The 25000-nt window shown below is 60.5% G+C and overlaps 2 non-coding genes across 2 annotated transcripts; both read right to left on the bottom strand.

The window, feature by feature from the left end:
• Window positions 1-3889: 3889 nt before the first annotated feature.
• LOC131868039 (5S ribosomal RNA) lies at window positions 3890-4008 on the bottom strand. Its single transcript, XR_009366535.1, has one exon. It is a non-coding gene; the product is annotated as a 5S ribosomal RNA (ribosomal RNA).
• A 7818-nt stretch (window positions 4009-11826) lies between these two features.
• Window positions 11827-11945, bottom strand: LOC131868045 (5S ribosomal RNA). Its single transcript, XR_009366541.1, has one exon. It is a non-coding gene; the product is annotated as a 5S ribosomal RNA (ribosomal RNA).
• Window positions 11946-25000: the final 13055 nt, after the last annotated feature.

The raw sequence follows: 25000 nt of genomic DNA, 5'->3' as shown, positions 1-25000 counted from the left end.
GTGGGCACCTTGGTGCGCACAACTTGCCTGGGCTGCGCACCAGGAAGGGCTCAAGATGGCACCCGCGTTCCGTTTTTTTCACTATCTTTCAGAACGGAAATTTTAAAATCTCGTTTTTTTTTGCCTTTTCTGGAAATTAGTGAAGGCAGCGCATCAAAGGTGCGCAACGCTGGTGCGAACCTGGGAGCGCTCCGATGTGTGCTCCAAGGTGCGGCGTGCACGAAGTCGGACCCCGGTTTGCCCCGGGTGCGCACCTCGCGTGCACCTTGGTGCGCACACCTTGGCTGGGTTGCGCGCCCTGGTGGGCACCATGGTGCGCACCAAGGAGCGCTCCGAAGTGTGCTCCAAGGTGCGGCGTGCACGAAGTCGGAGCCCGGTTTGCCCCGGGTGCGCACCTCGCGTGCACCTTCGCCGCGGTGGGCACCATGGCGTGCACGAAGTCGGAGCCCGGTTTGCCCCGGGTGCGCACCTCGCGTGCACCTTCGCCGGGGTGGGCACCTTGGTGTGCAGACCTTGGCTGGGTTGCGCGCCCTGGTGGGCACCATGGTGCGCACCAAGGAGCGCTCCGAAGTGTGCTCCAAGGTGCGGCCTGCACGAAGTCGGAGCCCGGTTTGCCCCGGGTGTGCACCTCGGGTGGGCACCTTGGTGCGCATGCCTTGCCTGGGCTGCGCACCAGGGCGGGCTCAAGATGGCACCCGCGTTCCTTTTTTTTCACTATCTTTCAAAACGGAAATTTTAAAATCTCATTTTTTTTTGCCTTTTTCTGGAAATTAGTGAAGGCAGCGCATCAAAGGTGCGCACCTCGCTGCCCACCACGGTGCGCAACGCCGGTGGGCACCCGGGAGTGCTTCGAAGTGTGCTCCAAGGTGCTGCGTGCACGTTGTCGGAGCCCGGTTTGCCCCGGGTGCGCACCTCGCGTGCACCTTCGTCGGGGTGGGCACCTTGGCTGGGTTTGCCCCGGCTGCGCTCCGAAGCGGGGTTATTGGAGCGCCGCCTCTTTTTTTGTCGGAGCGTTTGGTGGGGTTTCTCGCATTGGCTCTTCCGAGGCCCGGTTGCCACCCTGGCGCGCACGAAGTCGGAAGTAGGGTTAATTGCCCGGGTGCGCACCTTTGCCAGGGTGGGCACCTTACCTGGGCTGCGCACCAGGGCGGGCTCAAGATGGCACGCGCGTTCCGTTTTTTTCACTATCTTTCAAAACGGAAATTTTAAAATCTCCTTTTTTTTTTGCCTTTTCTGGAAATTAGTGAAGGCAGCGCATCAAAGGTGCGCACCTCGCTGCCCACCTTGGTGTGCTCTGAGGTGCGCACCCGGGAGCGCTACGAAGTGTGCTCCAAGGTGCGGCGTGCACGTTGTCGGAGCCCGGTTTGCCCCGGGTGCGCACCTCGCCTGCACCTTGGCCGGGGTGGGCACCTTGGCTGGGTTTGCCCAGGGTGCGCTCCGAAGCGGGGTTACTGGAGCGCCCCCTCTTTTTTTGTCAGAGCGTTTGGTGGGGTTTCTCGCATTGGCTCTTCCCAGGCCCGGTTGTTGGGTGCGCTCCCACCCTGGCGCGCGCGAAGTTGGAAGTTGGGTTAATTGCCCGGGCGCGCACCTTCGCCAGGGTGGGCACCTTGGTGCGCACACCTTGGCTGGGCTGCGCACCAGGGCGGGCTCAAGATGGCACCAGCATTCCCTTTTTCTCACTATCTTTCAAAACGGAAATTTTAAAATCTCGTTTTTTTTTTGCCTTTTATGGAAATTAGTGAAGGCATCGCATCAAAGGTGCGCACCTCGCTGCCCACCTTGGTGTGCTCCGAGGTGCCCACCACGGTGCGCAACGCCGGTGCGAACCCGGGAGCGCCCCGATGTGTGCTCCAAGGTGCGGCGTGCACGAAGTCGGACCCCGGTTTGCCCCGGGTGCGCACCTCGCGTGCACCTTGGTGCGCACACCTTGGCTGGGTTGCGCGGCCTGGTGGGCACCATGGTGCGCACCAAGGAGCGCTCCGAAGTGTGCTCCAAGGTGCGGCGTGCACGAAGTCGGAGCCCGGTTTGCCCCGGGTACGCACCTTCGCCGGGGTGGGCACCTCGGCTGGGTTGCGCGCCCTGGTGCGCACCAAGGAGCGCTCCGAAGTGTGCTCCAAGGTGCGGCGTGCACGAAGTCGGAGCCCGGTTTGCCCCGGGTGCGCACCTCGCGTGCACCTTCGGCGGGGTTGCGCGCCCTGGTGGGCACCATGGTGCGCACCAAGGAGCGCTCCGAAGTGTGCTCCAAGGTGCGGCGTGCACGAAGTCGGAGCCCGGTTTGCCCCGGGTGCGCACCTCGCGTGCACCTTCGGCGGGGTTGCGCGCCCTGGTGGGCACCATGGTGCGCACCAAGGAGCGCTCCGAAGTGTGCTCCAAGGTGCGGCGTGCACGAAGTCGGAGCCCGGTTTGCCCCGGGTGCGCACCTCGCGTGCACCTTCGCCGCGGTGGGCACCATGGCGTGCACGAAGTCGGAGCCCGGTTTGCCCCGGGTGCGCACCTCGCGTGCACCTTCGCCGGGGTGGGCACCTCGGCTGGGTTGCGCGCCCTGGTGCGCACCAAGGAGCGCTCCGAAGTGTGCTCCAAGGTGCGGCGTGCACGAAGTCGGAGCCCGGTTTGCCCCGGGTGCGCACCTCGCGTGCACCTTCGCCAGGGTGGGCACCTCGGTGCGCACACCTTCTCAATGTTTTCTTGCCTTTTCTGGAAATTGGTGAAGGCAGCGCATCAAAGGTGCGCACCTCGGTGTGCTCCGAGGTGCGAACCCGAGAGCGCTCCGAGGTGCCCACGAAGTCGAAAGTCGGGTTAATTGCATTGTTTTCCCCGGGTGCGCTCCGAGGTGCGCAACATCGGCGCGCACCAAGGAGGGCTCCGAAGTGTGCTCCAAGGTGCGCACGATGGCGTGCACCTCTGGTGCGCACGATTCGGAGCTCGGTTTGACCGGGGTGCGCACACCTTGGCTGGGTTGCGCACCTTTTGTGCGCTCCAAGGTGCGCACGAAGTCGGAGCTCGGTTTGCCCCGGGTGCGCACCTTCGCCAGGGTGCGCACCTTGATGCGCACGCCTTGGCTGGGCTGCGCACCTTGGTGGGCGCCATGGTGCGCACCTTTCGTGCGCTCCAAGGTGCGCACGAAGTCGGAGCTCGGTTTGCCCCGGGTGCGCACCTTGGTGGGCGCCATGGTGCACTCCGAGGTGCCCAAGATTGGTGCGCACCAAGGAGCGCTCCGAAGTGCGCTCCAAGGTGCGCGCGAAGTCGAAAGTTGGGTTAATTGTCCGGTTTGCCTCGGGTGCGCACCTTGCGTGCACCTTCGCCAGGGTGGGCGCCTTGGTGCGCACACCTTGGCTGGGCTGCGCACACCTTGGCACCCGCGTTTCCTTCATTTTAAATTTTTTTTTTTTACAATCTCTCAAGTGGGAAATTCTATAATCTCAACTTTTTTTGCCTTTTCAGGAAACTTTTGAATGGAGCGCATCATTGGTGCGCTCCGAAGTGTGCTCCAAAGCTCTCTCCAGCTGCGTGCACCTGCCCCGGCCGCGCACCCGGCCCCGCCCAGCTTCGCTCACCTGTCCCGGGCGTCTGGTGCGGAACCTTAGAGTAAGAAACATCACCGTGCACCTTGGCCAACGTGCACGACTCGACCGAGCGCGCACTGGCCGAGGTGCACACCGATTTCACCTGGGTGCGCGCGCAGCACCTCGGGCGCACCGGGGTGCGCGCACAACGCCCGGGTTGCACCGTGGCCTGTGTGCTCGGGGCGCCTCGGGTGCGCGCTCGGTGTCGCCCCCGCGCGCGCGGTAGTGCGGGCAGCGCACCCCGGCCCGGCCCGGCCCCGACGAGAACGCAAACGGGCAAAAGGTTTATTCAAATAGCATTGCGATGCCCGGCGAAAAACTAAAAAAGGGTGCAACACCGGGACTTCCCGGGAGGTCACCCATCCCAGTACTACTCCGGCCCAAGCGCGCTTAACTGCGGAGTTCTGATGGGATCCGGTGCACTAACGCTGGTATGATCGCACCCGTTATGAGCTTGTCGCAGTGTGTACTTAGCAAACCGCGACCCACGTGCGAATCCACCCCGGCCACCCACCCCCGTCGAGGTGCACACCCTCCCTCGCGAAGTGCGCCCCGTTCGCCAAGTGTGAGCCCTGCCCGGGTGCGCGCACCTTGCTAGGGCGTCGGGTGTGCACCCGGCCCGGCCTACGTGCGTGCACCTGTAGGGGGCGTCGTGTGCGTGCAGTGTCCCGTCTGCAACGCGGTGCCCACACACCACCTCGGGCGCAACGACCTGCGCTCACATGTGGGCCGAGTGCACCTTGGTGCATGTTCGGGGCGCCTCGGGTGCACGCTCGATCTTGCCCCGGTGCACCAAGGCGCTCGGTTTGCCCCGGGTGCGCACTTGGTGCAAGGTGGGCACCCAAAATAGGGATCAAGCACCAAAACACAAGTTTCGGGATGCAAAATGGGACCCAAGGACCACAAATGCGTTCCAAGACCCATGATGGGTCCACGAGAACAAAAATGTGTTCCGAGACTTAATAAACAAATATTGGGTTTTAGGAGAAGAAACATGCTCTGATGCCCAAAACGAGAATCGACCCCGAAAAGGCCACAGGCCAAAAGTGGGATGCGAGACAAAAAAAAATGGGACCCGAGGACCAAAATTGGGTTCCCAGGTCGAAGACAGGGCAACCGGACAAGAAACGACCTCTAAGGCTCGAAATGAGTCCCGACGACTAAAACTTGACAAGAAGCACCCATCAGGCACCCAACTCGACACCCATGGGATGCCGACCCACCCGGGCTTCCACCTAGCACACCTTGGCACCCACCCACCCTCGCACCCAACCTCGCACCCAACTTAGCACCTTTGAACCCACATTGGCACTCACCCTGACCCTGGCACCTTGGAACCCACATTGGCACTCACCTTGACCCTGGCACCCACCTTTGCACTCACCTTGGGACCCACCCTGGCTCCCACCTCGGCACCCACCCAGACACCCACCTTGGTTCCTTGGCACCCACCTTGGATCCTTGGCACCCACCCCGACACCCACCTTGGCACGCAACTTGGCTACTTGCCACCCACCTTGGCTCCTTGACGCCCACCCCGACAACCACCCCGTGACCTACCCTGGCTAGGGTTGGTGCACACCCACCCTGGTGCCCACCTTGGCACCCACCCTATGACCCACCTTGGCACGCACCTTAGTACCCACCCCGTTACCCACCCTAGGACCCACCCCGTGACCCACCTTGGCCAGGGTGGGTGCCTTGGTGCGCACAACTTGCCTGGGCTGCACACCAGGGCGGGCTCAAGATGGCACCCGCGTTCCGTTTTTTTCACTATCTTTCAAAACGGAAATTTTAAAATCTCATTTTTTTCTTTTTTTTGCCTTTTCTGGAAATTAGTGAAGGCAGCGCATCAAAGGTGCGCAATGCTGGTGCGAACCCGGGAGCGCTCCGATGTGTGCTCCAAGGTGCGGCGTGCACGAAGTCCGAGCCCGGTTTGCCCCGGGTGCGCACCTCGCGTGCACCTTCGCCGGGGTGAGCACCTTGGCTGGGTTGCGCGCCCTGGTGCGTACCAAGGAGCGCTCTGAAGTGTGCTCCAAGGTGCGGCGTGCACGAAGTCGGAGCCCGGTTTGCCCCGGGTGTGCACCTCGGGTGCGCACCTCGCGTGCACCTTCGCTGCGGTGGGCACCTTGGCTGGGTTGCGCGCCTTGGTGGGCACCATGCAGTGCACGAAGTCGGAGCCCGGTTTGCCCCGGGCGCGCACCTCCGCCAGGGTGGGCACCTTGGTGCGCACAACTTGCCTGGGCTGCGCATCAGGAAGGGCTCAAGATGGCACCCGCGTTCCGTTTTTTTCACTATCTTTCAGAACGGAAATTTTAAAATATCGTTTTTTTTTGCCTTTTCTGGAAATTAGTGAAGGCAGCGCATCAAAGGTGCGCAACGCTGGTGCGAACCTGGGAGCGCTCCGATGTGTGCTCCAAGGTGCGGCGTGCACGAAGTCGGAGCCCGGTTTGCCTCGGGTGCGCCCTGGTGGGCACCATGGTGCGCACCAAGGAGCGCTCCGAAGTGTGCTCCAAGGTGCGGCCTGCACGAAGTCGGAGCCCGGTTTGCCCCGGGTGTGCACCTCGGGTGGGCACCTTGGTGCGCATGCCTTGCCTGGGCTGCGCACCAGGGCGGGCTCAAGATGGCACCCGCGTTCCTTTTTTTTCACTATCTTTCAAAACGGAAATTTTAAAATCTCATTTTTTTTTGCCTTTTTCTGGAAATTAGTGAAGGCAGCGCATCAAAGGTGCGCACCTCGCTGCCCACCACGGTGCGCAACGCCGGTGGGCACCCGGGAGTGCTTCGAAGTGTGCTCCAAGGTGCTGCGTGCACGTTGTCGGAGCCCGGTTTGCCCCGGGTGCGCACCTCGCGTGCACCTTCGTCGGGGTGGGCACCTTGGCTTGGTTTGCCCCGGCTGCGCTCCGAAGCGGGGTTATTGGAGCGCCGCCTCTTTTTTTGTCGGAGCGTTTGGTGGGGTTTCTCGCATTGGCTCTTCCGAGGCCCGGTTGCCACCCTGGCGCGCACGAAGTCGGAAGTAGGGTTAATTGCCCGGGTGCGCACCTTTGCCAGGGTGGCACCTTACCTGGGCTGCGCACCAGGGCGGGCTCAAGATGGCACGCGCGTTCCGTTTTTTTCACTATCTTTCAAAACGGAAATTTTAAAATCTCCTTTTTTTTTTGCCTTTTCTGGAAATTAGTGAAGGCAGCGCATCAAAGGTGCGCACCTCGCTGCCCACCTTGGTGTGCTCTGAGGTGCGCACCCGGGAGCGCTACGAAGTGTGCTCCAAGGTGCGGCGTGCACGTTGTCGGAGCCCGGTTTGCCCCGGGTGCGCACCTCGCCTGCACCTTGGCCGGGGTGGGCACCTTGGCTGGGTTTGCCCAGGGTGCGCTCCGAAGCGGGGTTACTGGAGCGCCCCCTCTTTTTTTGTCAGAGAGTTTGGTGGGGTTTCTCGCATTGGCTCTTCCCAGGCCCGGTTGTTGGGTGCGCTCCCACCCTGGCGCGCGCGAAGTTGGAAGTTGGGTTAATTGCCCGGGCGCGCACCTTCGCCAGGGTGGGCACCTTGGTGCGCAAACCTTGGCTGGGCTGCGCACCAGGGCGGGCTCAAGATGGCACCAGCATTCCCTTTTTCTCACTATCTTTCAAAACGGAAATTTTAAAATCTCGTTTTTTTTTTGCCTTTTATGGAAATTAGTGAAGGCATCGCATCAAAGGTGCGCACCTCGCTGCCCACCTTGGTGTGCTCCGAGGTGCCCACCACGGTGCGCAACGCCGGTGCGAACCCGGGAGCGCCCCGATGTGTGCTCCAAGGTGCGGCGTGCACGAAGTCGGACCCCGGTTTGCCCCGGGTGCGCACCTCGCGTGCACCTTGGTGCGCACACCTTGGCTGGGTTGCGCGGCCTGGTGGGCACCATGGTGCGCACCAAGGAGCGCTCCGAAGTGTGCTCCAAGGTGCGGCGTGCACGAAGTCGGAGCCCGGTTTGCCCCGGGTGCGCACCTTCGCCGCGGTGGGCACCATGGCGTGCACGAAGTCGGAGCCCGGTTTGCCCCGGGTGCGCACCTCGCGTGCACCTTCGCCGGGGTGGGCACCTCGGCTGGGTTGCGCGCCCTGGTGCGCACCAAGGAGCGCTCTGAAGTGTGCTCCAAGGTGCGGCGTGCACGAAGTCGGAGCCCGGTTTGCCCCGGGTGTGCACCTCGGGTGCGCACCTCGCGTGCACCTTCGCTGCGGTGGGCACCTTGGCTGGGTTGCGCGCCTTGGTGGGCACCATGCAGTGCACGAAGTCGGAGCCCGGATTGCCCCGGGCGCGCACCTCCGCCAGGGTGGGCACCTTGGTGCGCACAACTTGCCTGGGCTGCGCACCAGGAAGGGCTCAAGATGGCACCCGCGTTCCGTTTTTTTCACTATCTTTCAGAACGGAAATTTTAAAATCTCGTTTTTTTTTGCCTTTTCTTGAAATTAGTGAAGGCAGCGCATCAAAGGTGCGCAACGCTGGTGCGAACCTGGGAGCGCTCCGATGTGTGCTCCAAGGTGCGGCGTGCACGAAGTCGGACCCCGGTTTGCCCCGGGTGCGCACCTCGCGTGCACCTTGGTGCGCACACCTTGGCTGGGTTGCGCGCCCTGGTGGGCACCATGGTGCGCACCAAGGAGCGCTCCGAAGTGTGCTCCAAGGTGCGGCGTGCACGAAGTCGGAGCCCGGTTTGCCCCGGGTGCGCACCTCGCGTGCACCTTCGCCGCGGTGGGCACCATGGCGTGCACGAAGTCGGAGCCCGGTTTGCCCCGGGTGCGCACCTCGCGTGCACCTTCGCCGGGGTGGGCACCTTGGTGTGCAGACCTTGGCTGGGTTGCGCGCCCTGGTGGGCACCATGGTGCGCACCAAGGAGCGCTCCGAAGTGTGCTCCAAGGTGCGGCCTGCACGAAGTCGGAGCCCGGTTTGCCCCGGGTGTGCACCTCGGGTGGGCACCTTGGTGCGCATGCCTTGCCTGGGCTGCGCACCAGGGCGGGCTCAAGATGGCACCCGCGTTCCTTTTTTTTCACTATCTTTCAAAACGGAAATTTTAAAATCTCATTTTTTTTTGCCTTTTTCTGGAAATTAGTGAAGGCAGCGCATCAAAGGTGCGCACCTCGCTGCCCACCACGGTGCGCAACGCCGGTGGGCACCCGGGAGTGCTTCGAAGTGTGCTCCAAGGTGCTGCGTGCACGTTGTCGGAGCCCGGTTTGCCCCGGGTGCGCACCTCGCGTGCACCTTCGTCGGGGTGGGCACCTTGGCTGGGTTTGCCCCGGCTGCGCTCCGAAGCGGGGTTATTGGAGCGCCGCCTCTTTTTTTGTCGGAGCGTTTGGTGGGGTTTCTCGCATTGGCTCTTCCGAGGCCCGGTTGCCACCCTGGCGCGCACGAAGTCGGAAGTAGGGTTAATTGCCCGGGTGCGCACCTTTGCCAGGGTGGGCACCTTACCTGGGCTGCGCACCAGGGCGGGCTCAAGATGGCACGCGCGTTCCGTTTTTTTCACTATCTTTCAAAACGGAAATTTTAAAATCTCCTTTTTTTTTTGCCTTTTCTGGAAATTAGTGAAGGCAGCGCATCAAAGGTGCGCACCTCGCTGCCCACCTTGGTGTGCTCTGAGGTGCGCACCCGGGAGCGCTACGAAGTGTGCTCCAAGGTGCGGCGTGCACGTTGTCGGAGCCCGGTTTGCCCCGGGTGCGCACCTCGCCTGCACCTTGGCCGGGGTGGGCACCTTGGCTGGGTTTGCCCAGGGTGCGCTCCGAAGCGGGGTTACTGGAGCGCCCCCTCTTTTTTTGTCAGAGCGTTTGGTGGGGTTTCTCGCATTGGCTCTTCCCAGGCCCGGTTGTTGGGTGCGCTCCCACCCTGGCGCGCGCGAAGTTGGAAGTTGGATTAATTGCCCGGGCGCGCACCTTCGCCAGGGTGGGCACCTTGGTGCGCACACCTTGGCTGGGCTGCGCACCAGGGCGGGCTCAAGATGGCACCAGCATTCCCTTTTTCTCACTATCTTTCAAAACGGAAATTTTAAAATCTCGTTTTTTTTTTGCCTTTTATGGAAATTAGTGAAGGCATCGCATCAAAGGTGCGCACCTCGCTGCCCACCTTGGTGTGCTCCGAGGTGCCCACCACGGTGCGCAACGCCGGTGCGAACCCGGGAGCGCCCCGATGTGTGCTCCAAGGTGCGGCGTGCACGAAGTCGGACCCCGGTTTGCCCCGGGTGCGCACCTCGCGTGCACCTTGGTGCGCACACCTTGGCTGGGTTGCGCGGCCTGGTGGGCACCATGGTGCGCACCAAGGAGCGCTCCGAAGTGTGCTCCAAGGTGCGGCGTGCACGAAGTCGGAGCCCGGTTTGCCCCGGGTACGCACCTCGCGTGCACCTTCGCCGGGGTGGGCACCTCGGCTGGGTTGCGCGCCCTGGTGCGCACCAAGGAGCGCTCCGAAGTGTGCTCCAAGGTGCGGCGTGCACGAAGTCGGAGCCCGGTTTGCCCCGGGTGCGCACCTTCGCCGCGGTGCGCACCATGGCGTGCACGAAGTCGGAGCCCGGTTTGCCCCGGGTGCGCACCTCGCGTGCACCTTCGGCGGGGTTGCGCGCCCTGGTGGGCACCATGGTGCGCACCAAGGAGCGCTCCGAAGTGTGCTCCAAGGTGCGGCGTGCACGAAGTCGGAGCCCGGTTTGCCCCGGGTGCGCACCTCGCGTGCACCTTCGGCGGGGTTGCGCGCCCTGGTGGGCACCATGGTGCGCACCAAGGAGCGCTCCGAAGTGTGCTCCAAGGTGCGGCGTGCACGAAGTCGGAGCCCGGTTTGCCCCGGGTGCGCACCTCGCGTGCACCTTCGCCGCGGTGGGCACCATGGCGTGCACGAAGTCGGAGCCCGGTTTGCCCCGGGTGCGCACCTCGCGTGCACCTTCGCCGGGGTGGGCACCTCGGCTGGGTTGCGCGCCCTGGTGCGCACCAAGGAGCGCTCCGAAGTGTGCTCCAAGGTGCGGCGTGCACGAAGTCGGAGCCCGGTTTGCCCCGGGTGCGCACCTCGCGTGCACCTTCGCCAGGGTGGGCACCTCGGTGCGCACACCTTCTCAATGTTTTCTTGCCTTTTCTGGAAATTGGTGAAGGCAGCGCATCAAAGGTGCGCACCTCGGTGTGCTCCGAGGTGCGAACCCGAGAGCGCTCCGAGGTGCCCACGAAGTCGAAAGTCGGGTTAATTGCATTGTTTTCCCCGGGTGCGCTCCGAGGTGCGCAACATCGGCGCGCACCAAGGAGGGCTCCGAAGTGTGCTCCAAGGTGCGCACGATGGCGTGCACCTCTGGTGCGCACGATTCGGAGCTCGGTTTGACCGGGGTGCGCACACCTTGGCTGGGTTGCGCACCTTTTGTGCGCTCCAAGGTGCGCACGAAGTCGGAGCTCGGTTTGCCCCGGGTGCGCACCTTCGCCAGGGTGCGCACCTTGATGCGCACGCCTTGGCTGGGCTGCGCACCTTGGTGGGCGCCATGGTGCGCACCTTTCGTGCGCTCCAAGGTGCGCACGAAGTCGGAGCTCGGTTTGCCCCGGGTGCGCACCTTGGTGGGCGCCATGGTGCACTCCGAGGTGCCCAAGATTGGTGCGCACCAAGGAGCGCTCCGAAGTGCGCTCCAAGGTGCGCGCGAAGTCGAAAGTTGGGTTAATTGTCCGGTTTGCCTCGGGTGCGCACCTTGCGTGCACCTTCGCCAGGGTGGGCGCCTTGGTGCGCACACCTTGGCTGGGCTGCGCACACCTTGGCACCCGCGTTTCCTTCATTTTAAATTTTTTTTTTTTACAATCTCTCAAGTGGGAAATTCTATAATCTCAACTTTTTTTGCCTTTTCAGGAAACTTTTGAATGGAGCGCATCATTGGTGCGCTCCGAAGTGTGCTCCAAAGCTCTCTCCAGCTGCGTGCACCTGCCCCGGCCGCGCACCCGGCCCCGCCCAGCTTCGCTCACCTGTCCCGGGCGTCTGGTGCGGAACCTTAGAGTAAGAAACATCACCGTGCACCTTGGCCAACGTGCGCGACTCGACCGAGCGCGCACTGGCCGAGGTGCACACCGATTTCACCTGGGTGCGCGCGCAGCACCTCGGGCGCACCGGGGTGCGCGCACAACGCCCGGGTTGCACCGTGGCCTGTGTGCTCGGGGTGCCTCGGGTGCGCGCTCGGTGTCGCCCCCCGCGCGCGCGGTAGTGCGGGCAGCGCACCCCGGCCCGGCCCGGCCCCGACGAGAACGCAAACGGGCAAAAGGTTTATTCAAATAGCATTGCGACGCCCGGCGAAAAACTAAAAAAGGGTGCAACACCGGGACTTCCCGGGAGGTCACCCATCCCAGTACTACTCCGGCCCAAGCGCGCTTAACTGCGGAGTTCTGATGGGATCCGGTGCACTAATGCTGGTATGATCGCACCCGTTATGAGCTTGTCGCAGTGTGTACTTAGCAAACCGCGACCCACGTGCGAATCCACCCCGGCCACCCACCCCCGTCGAGGTGCACACCCTCCCTCGCGAAGTGCGCCCCGTTCGCCAAGTGTGAGCCCTGCCCGGGTGCGCGCACCTTGCTAGGGCGTCGGGTGTGCACCCGGCCCGGCCTACGTGCGTGCACCTGGAGGGGGCGTCGTGTGCGTGCAGTGTCCCGTCTGCAACGCGGTGCCCACACACCACCTCGGGCGCAACGACCTGCGCTCACATGTGGGCCGAGTGCACCTTGGTGCATGTTCGGGGCGCCTCGGGTGCACGCTCGATCTTGCCCCGGTGCACCAAGGCGCTCGGTTTGCCCCGGGTGCGCACTTGGTGCAAGGTGGGCACCCAAAATAGGGATCAAGCACCAAAACACAAGTTTCGGGATGCAAAATGGGACCCAAGGACCACAAATGCGTTCCAAGACCCATGATGGGTCCACGAGAACAAAAATGTGTTCCGAGACTTAATAAACAAATATTGGGTTTTAGGAGAAGAAACATGCTCTGATGCCCAAAACGAGAATCGACCCCGAAAAGGCCACAGGCCAAAAGTGGGATGCGAGACAAAAAAAAATGGGACCCGAGGACCAAAATTGGGTTCCCAGGTCGAAGACAGGGCAACCGGACAAGAAACGACCTCTAAGGCTCGAAATGAGTCCCGACGACTAAAACTTGACAAGAAGCACCCATCAGGCACCCAACTCGACACCCATGGGATGCCGACCCACCCGGGCTTCCACCTAGCACACCTTGGCACCCACCCACCCTCGCACCCAACCTCGCACCCAACTTAGCACCTTTGAACCCACATTGGCACTCACCCTGACCCTGGCACCTTGGAACCCACATTGGCACTCACCTTGACCCTGGCACCCACCTTTGCACTCACCTTGGGACCCACCCTGGCTCCCACCTCGGCACCCACCCAGACACCCACCTTGGTTCCTTGGCACCCACCTTGGATCCTTGGCACCCACCCCGACACCCACCTTGGCACGCAACTTGGCTACTTGCCACCCACCTTGGCTCCTTGACGCCCACCCCGACAACCACCCCGTGACCTACCCTGGCTAGGGTTGGTGCACACCCACCCTGGTGCCCACCTTGGCACCCACCCTATGACCCACCTTGGCACGCACCTTAGTACCCACCCCGTTACCCACCCTAGGACCCACCCCGTGACCCACCTTGGCCAGGGTGGGTGCACCCACCCTGGTGCCCACCTTGGCACCCACCCATCCTAGCACCCAGCCTGTGACCGGGCTTGGAACCCAACCTTGCACCCGCACCCGTCTTGGCCAGTGTGGGTGCGCACCCATCCTGGCACCCACGTTGTGACACACCCTTTAACCCACGCACCCTAGCACCCACGTTGGCACCCACCTTGGAACCCAACCTAGCAACTTGGCACCCACCCCGTGACCCACCTTGGCATCCACCATAGCAGTCGCCGACTTGGCACCCACCTCGGCACCCACCTTGACACTTGTGGACCCACCTTGCCACTCACCCTAGCATCGACCCATCCTAGCACCCACCCTGGCACCTTTGCACCCTAGCACTCACCCATCCTAGCACCTAACCTGTGACCCACCTTGACACTCACCCTCGCACCCACCTTGGAACCCAACCTAGCACCCACCCACCCTGACACCAACCCTAGCACCTACCCACCCTTGCACCCACCCTGTGACCCATCTTGGCACCCACCCATCCTACCACTCAACCTATCACCCACCTTCTCACCCACCTTGGCATCCACCTTAGCACCCACCCACACTGGCACCTTGGCACCCACCTCGGGCAAGGTGGGTGCACACCCACCCTGGCACCCAATTTAGAACCCACCGAGCATGTTACCCACCTTGGCACCCACATTGCAGCCCACCCTAGTACCCACCCTATGACCCACATTGGCATCCACACCCTAGCACCCAGGCACCTCGACACCCGCCTTGACACCCACCCTAGCACTGAACCTGTGACCCACCTTGGAACTCACCCTAGAACCCACCCACCCTGTGAACCACCTTGGCATCCACCTTAGCACCCACCCACCTTGGCACCCACTCTAGCACTCACCCATCCTAACACCCAACTTGTTACCCACCTTGGCACCCGCCCTCGCGTCCACCTTGAAACCCACCCTAGCACCCACCCACGCAGGAGCCCACCTTGGCACCCAACCTAACACCCACGCATCCTGGCACCCAACTTGTGACCCACCTTGGAACCCACCCTAGTACCCACCTTTGAACCCACTATATCACCAACCCACCTTGGCACCCACCCTATGACCCTCTTTGGAATCCACCCTAGCACGCACCCACCCTGGCACCCACCATGGAGCGCACCCTAGCACCCACCCACCTCGGCACGCACCTCAACACCCACCTTGGTGTGCGCACTGCGCCAACCTCTCAAAGACCCTATGTGGTGCGCTCCAAAGTGTACACCTTTGGTGCGCTCCAAGGTGCGCACCTTTGGTGCACACCGAGGTGCACACCAAAGTGTGCACCGAGGTGAGCACCAAAGTGCACTCCAGGGTGCACACCAAGGCGTGCACCTTTGGTGCGGTCAATGCAAACGAATTCGGAAGTTGGGGTCGATGTCCTAATCGCTGCTGCAGACTACACGTATGAGAATCGGACAAATAGCTTTATATAGGGGAGGTGTTGCGTTTGATGGGTCGACTCCCCTGGTTGTGTGCACTGCACCAACTTCAAAGACCCTGTCTTGTTTAAGAAGTCAAAAGTTGGGGTGGATGTCCTAATCATTGCTGCAGTCTACGCATGTATGAGAATCAGACAAATAGCTTATATAGGGGAGGTGTTGCATTCGGTGGGTTGACTCCCCTGGTTGTGCGCACTGCGCCAACCTCAAAGACCCCGCATAGCAGAAGAAGTCGGAAGTCGGATTTTGGTGAGCACCAAGGCGTGCACCTTTGGTGCGGTCAACGCAGACGAATTCAGAAGTTGGGGTGGATGTCCTAATCGTTGTTGCAGGCTACACATGTATGAGAATCAGACAAATAGCTTATATAGGGGAGGTGTTGGGTTTGATGGGTCAACTCCCTTGGTTGTGCGCATTACGCCAACCTCAAAGACCTTGTTTTCGTTAAGAAGTCAAAAGTTGGGGTCAATGTCCTAATGGCTCCTGCAGGCTACACATGTATGAGAATCGGACAAATAGCTTATATAGGGGAGGTGTTGGGTTTGATGGGTCGACTCCCCTGGTTGTGCGCATTACGTCAACCTCAAAGACCTTGTTTTCGTTAAGAAGTCAAAAGTTGGGGTCGATGTCCTAATTGCTCCTGTAGACTACACATGTATGAGAATCAGACAAATAGCTTATATAGGGGAGGTGTTGGGTTTGATGGGTTGACTCCCCTAGTTGTTCGCATTACACCAACCTCAAAGACCTTGTTTTCGTTTAGAAGCCGAAAGTTGGGGTCGATGTCCTAATTGCTCCTGCAGGCTACGCATGTATGAGAATCAGACAAATAGCTTATATAGGGGAGGTGTTGGGTTTGATGGGTCGACTCCCCTGGTTGTGCGCATTGCGCCAACCTCAAAGACCCTGCATTGCGGATGAAGTCGAAAGTCAGAGTTTGGTGTGCTACAAGGTGTGGTCGAAGGTGCTCACCTAGGTGTGCACCTTTGGAGCACAGGAAAAGTGCCCTCCAAAAGTGCGCACCTTTGGAGTGCACAAAAGTGCCCTCCAAAAGTGCGCACCTTTGGAGCGCAGAAAAGTGCCCTCCAAAAAGTGCCCTCCAAAAGTGCGCACCTTTGGAGCGCAGAAAAGTGCCCTCCAAAAAGTGCCCTCCAAAAGTGCGCACCTTTGGAGCGCAGAAAAGTGCCCTCCAAAAAGTGCCCTCCAAAAGTGCGCACCTTTGGAGCGCAGAAAAGTGCCCTCCAAAAAGTGCCCTCCAAAAGTGCGCACCTTTGGAGCGCAGAAAAGTGCCCTCCAAAAAGTGCCCTCCAAAAGTGCGCACCTTTGGAGCGCAGAAAAGTGCCCTCCAAAAAGTGCCCTCCAAAAGTGCGCACCTTTGGAGCGCAGAAAAGTGCCCTCCAAAAAGTGCCCTCCAAAAGTGCGCACCTTTGGAGCGCAGAAAAGTGCCCTCCAAAAAGTGCCCTCCAAAAGTGCGCACCTTTGGAGCGCAGAAAAGTGCCCTCCAAAAAGTGCCCTCCAAAAGTGCGCACCTTTGGAGCGCAGAAAAGTGCCCTCCAAAAGTGCGCACTTTTGGTGCGCACCAAGGCGCTGGTTCGGTCGTTGCAGGCGAGTTCGGAAGTTGGGGTCGATGTCCTGAGCGGAGGTGCAAACTACACAGGTGTCGGAATCGGACAAATAGCTTATATAGGGGAGGTGTATGCTTCGATGGGTCGACTCCCCAGGTTGAGCGCACCGCGCCAACCTCAAAGACCCTACGGTATGGATGAAGTCGGAAGTTGGGTCCGATGACCGATTCGATTAGTAGGTATGCTCATGAGGTCGGAATTTGGGTCCGATGACCTGCCATGTGCAGGAAGGCGAATGTTGACACTGTGCGTTGCAAGGTGCACACCAAGGCGCTGGTGCGGTCTTTTTAGTCGAGTTCGGAAGTTGGGGTCGATGTCCTGATCGGAGGTGCAAGCTACACAGGTGTGGGAATCGGACAAATAGCTTATATAGGGGAGGTGTATGCTTCGTTGGGTCGACTCCCCGGGTTGAGCGCACCGCGCCAACCTCAAAGACCCTACGGTATGGATGAAGTCGGAAGTTGGGTCCGATGACCGATTCGATATGTAGGCATACTCGCGAGGTCGGAATTTGGGTCCGATGACCTGCCACGTGCAGGAAGGCGAATGTTGGCACTGTGCGTTGCAAGGTGCGCACCAAGGCGCTGGTTCGGTCGTTGGAGGCGAGTTCGGAAGTTGGGGTCGATGTCTTGATCGGAGGTGCAAACTACACAGGTGTGGGAATCGGACAAATAGCTTATATAGGGGAGGTGTATGCTTCGTTGGGTCGACTCCCCGGGTTGAGCGCACCGCGCCAACCTCAAAGACCCTACGGTATGGATGAAGTCGGAAGTTGGGTCCGATGACCGATTCGATATGTAGGCATACTCGCGAGGTCGGAATTTGGGTCCGATGACCTGCCATGTGCAGGAAGGCGAATGTTGGGACTGTGCGTCGCAAGGTGCGCACCAAGGCGCTGGTGCCGTCGTTGCAGTCGAGTTCGGAAGTTGGGGTCGATGTCCTGGTCAGAGGTGCAAACTACACAGGTGTGGGAATCGGACAAATAGCTTATATAGGGGAGGTGTATGCTTCGATGGGTCGACTCCCTGGGTTGAGCGCACCGCGCCAACCTCAAAGACCCTACAGTATGGATGAAGTCGGAAGTTGGGTCCGATGACCGATTCGATACGTAGGCATATTGGCGAGGTCTGAATTTGTGTCCGATGACCTGCCATGCGCAGGAAGGCGGAATTTGGGTCCGATGACCGAGTTGATGGCGTGCCATGCGCAGAAAGGCGGAATTTGGGTCCGATGACCGAGTTGATGTTGATGGCCCGCCATGCACAGGAAGGCGGAATTTGGGTCCGATGACCGATTTGAAGGCGTGCCATACGCAAAAAGGCGGAGTTTGGGTCCGATGACCGAGTTGATATTGATGGCCCGCCATGCGCAGGAAGGCGGAATTTGGGTCCGATGACCTGACATACGCATGGAGTCCGACTCGGGGGCCGATGTTCGATTCGATGACTTGCATTGTGGGTAAAGTCGGAAGTTGTGGTCTTTGACCCGATTCGATGACCAGACTTCGGCTGCTTGAGAATCGGACAAATAACTTATATAGGGGAGGTAGTGTTCTCGAGCATCCTCCCCCCGTGCCCGTTTATGTCGATTGATGCTGGTGCTCGACTGGTTGGAGCGCTCGGATGCAAAAATCTTGCACCAGGATTTATCGATTGTGATGGACACGGCAAGTCTCCTGATTGCTATGCAGGAGCTCATCGTGAATCTCTATGCGGCCTTGGTATGGACTCGACCTGCGGAATGGTTCGGCAATGGTAGTCGCTCCAACACGTCCTTGCAATGGCCACAGAGGTGATTCGACTAGAGCTCCAGTCTAGCTTTTGGGTTGCTTGGCGGACTGGTATAGCCGCGATCGAGTTCCGGCCATGAACGTTTTAGATAGCTCTTGGGCTTTCTGGGACGGAAGTCGGAAGTTTGGGCTGTTGTCCGATTTGATGACCATTCTTCGGATGTGTGAGAATCGGACAAATAACTTATATAGGGGACTGTGTTGTCTCACGCAGCCCCCTCCGTGCCCCTCTATCTCGACCGATGTTGGTGCTTGAAAGGGTTGGGATCGCTCGGATTTATAAACGTGCACCACCATTTGTCGAGTGTGAGGGACGCGGCAGGTCTCCTAAATGCTATGCGGGCGCTCTCTGAGAATCTCTATCCGGCCTCGACACAGACTAGTCTTGCTGAATGGTTTGGCACTGGTAGTCGATCCAACACGTCGTTGTTGTGGCCGCCTAGGCGATTCGATTCGAGCCCCCGTCTAGCTTTTGGGTTGCTTGGCGGATTTTGCCCTATCCGCAAGTGAGCTCGGTCCCTAAACGTTCGAGAAACCCGATTGCTATGCGCCGACTCTCTTTCTTGCGAGCCTCCATCTAGCTTTTGGGTCTCTACGGAACGGAAGTCGGAATCTGGGACCGTTGTTTGATTCGACGAGGCAGACTACGGTTGTGCGAGAATCGGACAAATAACTTATATAGGGGAGGTGTTGACTGGAGCATTCTCCCCCGTGCCCCTCTAACTCGACCAATGCTGGCGCTCGAACGGTGGTAGCGCTCGGATTTTCATTGAGCGCCAGCATTGGTCGATTTAGAGGGGCATGCGAGATTCCCGAATGCTATGCGAGGGCTCTAACGGAAATGTCTATTGGTTTCGGTATGGATGCAATTGCGAGTGGTTCGGCAAAGGTAGTCGTTCCGATGCGTCCATGTCGTGGCCAAATCGATAATTCGATTTGAGCCCTCGTATAGCATTTGGGTCTCTCGATGTGATTCCGCATTCCAGTCCCTTTGGGCACTGCTTGAGCCGCATCCCAGGGGGTTCCCTTCCCAATAATCTGCCTCGCAACCCGATTGCTATGCGGTGAGGCTCCTCGGCCGCCTCGGAACTATCTGTGTATCAGACGCATCGCGGGATAAGGGGTTGGCAACGGTAGTCGCCCCAAGCGCGTCCGATGCTTGGACCATTCCGAGGCGGCCCTGAAGCCTCTTCCGTCTAGCCGTTGGGTCCTTCTCGCCGCATCCCTCGCCTCGCACCCCGATTGCTATGCGGTGAGGCTCCTCGGCCGCCTCGGAACTATCTGTGTATCGGACGCGTCGCGGGATAAGGGGTTGTCACTGGTAGTCGCCCCAAGCGCGTCCGATGCTTGGACCATTCCGAGGCGGCCCTGAAGCCTCTTCCGTCTAGCCGTTGGGTCCTTCTCGCCGCATCCCTCGCCTCGCACCCCGATTGCTATGCGGTGAGGCTCCTCGGCCGCCTCGGAACTATCTGTGTATCGGACGCGTCGCGGGATAAGGGGTTGTCATTGGTAGTCGCCCCAAGCGCGTCCGATGCTTGGACCATTCCGAGGCGGCCCTGAAGCCTCTTCCGTCTAGCCGTTGGGTCCTTCTCGCCGCATCCCTCGCCTCGCACCCCGATTGCTATGCGGTGAGGCTCCTCGGCCGCCTCGGAACTATCTGTGTATCGGACGCGTCGCGGGATAAGGGGTTGTCACTGGTAGTCGCCCCAAGCGCGTCCGATGCTTGGACCATTCCGAGGCGGCCCTGAAGCCTCTTCCGTCTAGCCGTTGGGTCCTTCTCGCCGCATCCCTCGCCTCGCACCCCGATTGCTATGCGGTGAGGCTCCTCGGCCGCCTCGGAACTATCTGTGTATCGGACGCGTCGCGGGATAAGGGGTTGTCACTGGTAGTCGCCCCAAGCGCGTTCGATGCTTGGACCATTCCGAGGCGGCCCTGAAGCCTCTTCCGTCTAGCCGTTGGGTCCTTCTCGCCGCATCCCTCGCCTCGCACCCCGATTGCTATGCGGTGAGGCTCCTCGGCCGCCTTGGAACTATCTGTGTATCGGACGCGTCGCGGGATAAGGGGTTGTCACTGGTAGTCGCCCCAAGCGCGTCCGATGCTTGGACCATTCCGAGGCGGACCCGAAGCCTCTTCCGTCTAGCCGTTGGGTCCTTCTCGCCGCATCCTTCGCCTCGCACCCCGATTGCTATGCGGTGAGGCTCCTCGGCCGCCTCGGAACTATCTGTGTATCGGACGCGTCGCGGGATAAGGGGTTGTCACTGGTAGTCGCCCCAAGCGCGTCCGATGCTTGGACCATTCCGAGGCGGACCCGAAGCCTCTTCCGTCTAGCCGTTGGGTCCTTCTCGCCGCATCCCTCGCCTCGCACCCCGATTGCTATGCGGTGAGGCTCCTCGGCCGCCTTGGAACTATCTGTGTATCGGACGCGTCGCGGGATAAGGGGTTGTCACTGGTAGTCGCCCCAAGCGCGTCCGATGCTTGGACCATTCCGAGGCGGACCCGAAGCCTCTTCCGTCTAGCCGTTGGGTCCTTCTCGCCGCATCCCTCGCCTCGCACCCCGATTGCTATGCGGTGAGGCTCCTCGGCCGCCTTGGAACTATCTGTGTATCGGACGCGTCGCGGGATAAGGGGTTGTCACTGGTAGTCGCCCCAAGCGCGTCCGATGCTTGGACCATTCCGAGGCGGACCCGAAGCCTCTTCCGTCTAGCCGTTGGGTCCTTCTCGCCGCATCCCTCGCCTCGCACCCCGATTGCTATGCGGTGAGGCTCCTCGGCCGCCTTGGAACTATCTGTGTATCGGACGCGTCGCGGGATAAGGGGTTGTCACTGGTAGTCGCCCCAAGCGCGTCCGATGCTTGGACCATTCCGAGGCGGCCCCGAAGCCTCTTCCGTCTAGCCGTTGGGTCCTTCTCGCCGCATCCCTCGCCTCGCACCCCGATTGCTATGCGGTGAGGCTCCTCGGCCGCCTTGGAACTATCTGTGTATCGGACGCGTCGCGGGATAAGGGGTTGTCACTGGTAGTCGCCCCAAGCGCGTCCGATGCTTGGACCATTCCGAGGCGGCCCCGAAGCCTCTTCCGTGTAGCCGTTGGGTCCTTCTCGCCGCATCCCTCGCCTCGCACCCCGATTGCTATGCGGTGAGGCTCCTCGGCCGCCTTGGAACTATCTGTGTATCGGACGCGTCGCGGGATAAGGGGTTGTCACTGGTAGTCGCCCCAAGCGCGTCCGATGCTTGGACCATTCCGAGGCGGACCTGAAGCCTCTTCCCTCTAGCCGTTGGGGCTTTCTCGCCGCATCCCTCGCCTCGCACCCTGATTGCTATGCTGTGAGGCTCCTCGGCCGCCTTGGAACTATCTGTGTATCGGACGCATCGCGGGATAAGGGGTTGGCAGTGGTAGTCGCCCCAAGCGCATCCGATGCTTGGACCATTCCGAGGCGGCCCTGCAGCCTCTTCCGTCTAGCCGTTGGGGCCATCTCGCCGCATCCCCCACCTCGCACCACGATTGCTATGCGGTGAGGCTCCTTGGCCGCCTCGGAACTATCTGTGTATCGGACGCATCGCGGGATAAGGGGTTGTCACTGGTAGTCGCCCCAAGCGCGTCCGATGCTTGGACTATTCCGAGGCGGCCCTGCAGCCTCTTCCGTCTAGCCGTTGGGGCCATCTCGCTGCATCCCCCACCTCCTCGGCCGCCTCGGAACTATCTGTGTATCGGACGCATCGCGGGATAAGGGGTTGGCAGTGGTAGTCGCCCCAAGCGCGTCCGATGCTTGGACTATTCCGAGGCAGCCCTGCAGCCTCTTCCGTCTAGCCTTTGGGGCCATCTCGCCGCATCCCTCGCCTCGCACCCCGATTGCTATGCGGTGAGGCTCCTCGGCCGCCTGGGAACTATCTTCGTATCGGACGCATCGCGGGATAAGGGGTTGTCACTGGTAGTCGCCCCAAGCGCGTCCGATGCTTGGACTATTCCGAGGCGGCCCTGTGGCCTCTTCCGTCTAGCCGTTGGGGCCATCTCGCCGCATCCCCCACCTCGCACCCCGATTGCTATGCGGTGAGGCTCTTCGGCCGCCTTGGAACTATCTTCGTATCGGACGCATCGCGGGATAAGGGGTTGTCACTGGTAGTGGCCCCAAGCGCGTCCGATGCTTGGACTATTCCGAGGCGGCCCTGCAGCCTCTTCCGTCTAGCCGTTGGGGCCATCTCGCCGCATCCCCCACCTCGCACCCCGATTGCTATGCGGTGAGGCTCCTCGGCCGCCTTGGAACTATCTTCGTATCGGACGCATCGCGGGATAAGGGGTTGTCACTGGTAGTCGCCCCAAGCGCGTCCGATGCTTGGACTATTCCGACGCGGCCCTGTGGCCTCTTCCGTCTAGCCGTTGGGGCCATCTCGCCGCATCCCCCACCTCGCACCCCGATTGCTATGCGGTGAGGCTCCTCGGCCGCCTTGGAACCATCTTCGTATCGGACGCATCGCGGGATAGGGGGCTGTCACTGGTAGTCGCCCCAAGCGTGTCCGATGCTTGGACCATTCCTAGGCGGCCCTGAAGCCTCTTCCGTCTAGCCGTTGGGGCCTTCCCGCCCCATCCCTCGCCTCGCACCCCCGATTGCTATGCGGTGAGGCTCCTCGGCCGCCTTGGAACCATCTGTGTATCGGACGCATCGCGGGATAAGGGGTTGGCACTGGCAGTCGCCCCAAGCGCGTCCGATGCTTGGACCATTCTGAGGTGGCCCTGAAGCCTCTTCCGTCTAGCCGTTGGGGCCTTCCCGCCCCATCCCTCGCCTCGCACCCCGATTGATATGCGGTGAGGCTCCTCGGCCGCCTTGGAACTATCTGTGTATCGGACGCATCGCGGGATAAGGGGTTGGCACTGGTAGTCGTCCCAATCGCATCCGATGCTTGGACCATTCCGAGGCGGCCCTGCAGCCTCTTCCGTTTAGCCGTCGGGGCCTTCCCGCCGCATCCCTCGCCTCGCATCCCGATTCCTATGCGGTGAGTCTTCTCGGCCGCCGCGGAACTATACCTGTTATTGCTACTGCATCCTTCGGCTGGTAACCTCCTCTGCCGCCTTGGAACGTTCTCTTTGTCGGACGCGTCGCGGGATAAGGGGTTGGCACTGGTAGTCGCCCCAAGCGCGCCCGATGCATAGACCGCTCCGAGTCGACCTTGCTTTCAGCCTCTCACATGCATAGACCTCTCTGAGTCGACCCTGCAGCCTCTCACGTTTAGCCTTTGGAATCTCGCCTCACAACATGATTGCTATCCTTGATGCATCCCTTGCCTCGAGCCCTGATTGCTTTCTTGGCTGCATCCCTCCTCTCCTCACAGCCCGGTTGTCATCACTGCTTCATCCGTCGCTTCATGCATTCTGGCTGCTGGGCCCTTCCCACCGCACACCTCGATTGCTATCTCTTCTGCATCACACACCCCGATTGCTATCTCTGCTACATCCCTCGGCTCTCACTTCTGCATCCTTCGCCTCACACCTCGATTGCTATCAATGCTGCATCCGTAACCTCACACCCCGATTGCTATGCGGGGAGGCTCCTTGGCCGCCTTGGAAATTTCTGTGTGTCGGACGCACCGCGGGATAAGGGGTTGGCACTGGTAGTCGCCCCAAGTGCGCCCGATTCTTAGACCGCTTCGAGGTGACCTCGTAGCCTCTTTCGTCCAGGCTTCCTGCCTTCAACGCCCTTTTTACACCTCGATTGCTATGCGCGGGCTCGTTGGCGTCTATCACCTCTCTGCGAAGAGTGGCACGATGATTGTTGGGGTAAATCGTAGCAGTCCGATCTCTGGCCTTGGGCCATTGTGAGGGCTGATCGATTTCCTGTGCGCATCTCGTGTTCGCCCAGTAACAGACTCGACGACTTGTAATCGGTCTTGTTCCCGATTGTTCCTGGAGGTAGTCTTCGGAACTCTTGGATTTGACCTGTCACTCGAACTGTCCTCTTCCGAGGATGCTTGTGTGTGTGTGCTTGTGCCATTTCCTTGGCGGTATTAACGAGATATTAAAGAGCGGAGTGAGCGCCTCGCCCAGCTATGTTTGGGGCTCTCACTCCCTTACCCGGTGTGCGACCGCTTTGCACGTAGGTTGCGGAGCATCGCGACTCTTTCGATGTTTGGCGGTTGTCTTCCGGTGATGCGTTGGTCCCGAAGTGCACGTTACTAGCATTTCTGCCATTGTTCTCGATCTTTGGCACGTTCCTTCGTTGCAATTGGATATATATCTCCGTTTATACGCGCAGGCTTCTCCCGCCTATTCAGCGCTGTCCCACTCTCAGCACTCTCGTGGTCTCCTTGGCTTCTCTCTCCCGTGAGCGAGCTCTCTTCTCGAGTCTTTTCCATGTCCCATGGAGGTTGCCTTGCGAAATTCGGGCACACAAACGTGACCGGATAAGAGCGGAATTGCCTATGAGGAGAAGCTCACCTTAGGGAGCAGCAATGCCGAGTGTTTCGACAGAGGGTAGAGGGGGCGTTGTTTGGGCGGTTGCACAAAAGAGTGCTACGTTTGCACTGAAGGTTGCTTCTTCGTCTCCGACGAACTCTTCGAGGCAAAAAAGCTTGTTTACGGGGTCGAGGTGGGACTGTTCGTGCGAGTTGCGCCACCAAAAGTGCGTAGGGGGCATATACCTGGGAAATGGATGTCTCTGAGTGGCCTTACTCGGTCGCGTGCACGGTGCATTCTCTAACGGCAGGACTGTCGCGAGCATGTGCGGTTCGGATGTTTTCGGGTAAAGGGTTCCGTACGGGATGTTCTTCCCAGGCTCCTGTGAACCGAGACTCTGCATCGTCATGCTCCGGCTCCCGTGGGTGCTTCATGCCTCGTCGAGCTGTTTGTCGTGGACGATTAAGGCCGAGGCCTTCCTTCGAGAGGGGAATTGTTCAGGCTGGTCGAGGCGGGATTGTTCGTGCGGGGTGCACC

This window comes from Cryptomeria japonica, unplaced genomic scaffold (assembly GCF_030272615.1).
Source record: "Cryptomeria japonica unplaced genomic scaffold, Sugi_1.0 HiC_scaffold_194, whole genome shotgun sequence".
Lineage (NCBI taxonomy): Eukaryota > Viridiplantae > Streptophyta > Pinopsida > Cupressales > Cupressaceae > Cryptomeria > Cryptomeria japonica.
This window is presented reverse-complemented; position numbering and strand designations above follow the sequence as displayed.